The sequence below is a fragment of the Sander vitreus genome, unplaced genomic scaffold (genome assembly GCF_031162955.1).
Source record: "Sander vitreus isolate 19-12246 unplaced genomic scaffold, sanVit1 ctg384_0, whole genome shotgun sequence".
Lineage (NCBI taxonomy): Eukaryota > Metazoa > Chordata > Actinopteri > Perciformes > Percidae > Sander > Sander vitreus.
This window is the reverse complement of record NW_027595511.1, coordinates 9254-10000: the sequence shown is the minus strand read 5'-3', so window position 1 is coordinate 10000 and position 747 is coordinate 9254. Positions and strand designations below refer to the sequence as shown.

At 48.6% G+C, this 747-nt stretch overlaps 1 pseudogene across 1 annotated transcript in view; it reads right to left on the bottom strand.

Moving 5' to 3' along the window:
- Nucleotides 1-243, bottom strand: part of LOC144513930 (NACHT, LRR and PYD domains-containing protein 12-like) — a 10358-nt pseudogene extending 10115 nt beyond the window's left edge. Inside the window, exon 1 of the transcript XR_013501209.1 lies at nucleotides 8-243. The product of XR_013501209.1 is annotated as an NACHT, LRR and PYD domains-containing protein 12-like (transcript). The remainder of the gene's footprint in view (nucleotides 1-7) is intronic.
- Between the last annotated feature and the right edge of the window lie 504 nt (nucleotides 244-747).

Genomic DNA, 747 nt, shown 5'->3' with positions numbered 1-747 from the left:
TCCTGACCTGAGAGTCTCCAGTGTGCAGTGTGGACTCTTGAGTCCAACAGAGATCAGCTTCCCTCCTGAATCCTGCAGGTCGTTGTTACTCAGGTCCAGATCTCTCAGACTAGAGGACTGGGAGCTGAGAACTGAGGACAGAGCTTCGCAGCTTCTCTCTGACAGATTACAGACACTCAGTCTGGAGAGACAACAGGAAGGAAACAAGATATTTATATTTAACTCCTGTTGAAAGATATCAGATTATTTAAAAGGTACAATATGTAACATTGCTTCATTAAAATGTCTAAAAACAAACATACCTATGTTATATATTTGTATGAGTTGTGTTACACTATCCCAAAATGTTTCCACCAAATTACAATTCCAGAAAAATCAGTTATTTCATTTTTGACATGGGACGTTTCCTTTATTCGCCTGTAAGTGGCGTCATATAACCTATTACCCTCCAGTTACTCGCAACTTCCGTCAAAACATCCATCCATCCATCTTCATCCGCTTATCCGGGGTCGGGTCGCGGGGGCAGCAGCTCCAGCAGGGGACCCCAAACTTCCCTTTCCCGGGCCACATTAACCAGCTCCGACTGGGGGATCCCGAGGCGTTCCCAGGCCAGGTTAGAGATATAATCCCTCCACCTAGTCCTGGGTCTCCCCCGAGGCCTCCTCCCAGCTGGACGTGCCTGGAACACCTCCCTAGGGAGGCGCCCAGGGGGCATCCTTACCAGATGCCCGAACCACCTCAACTGGC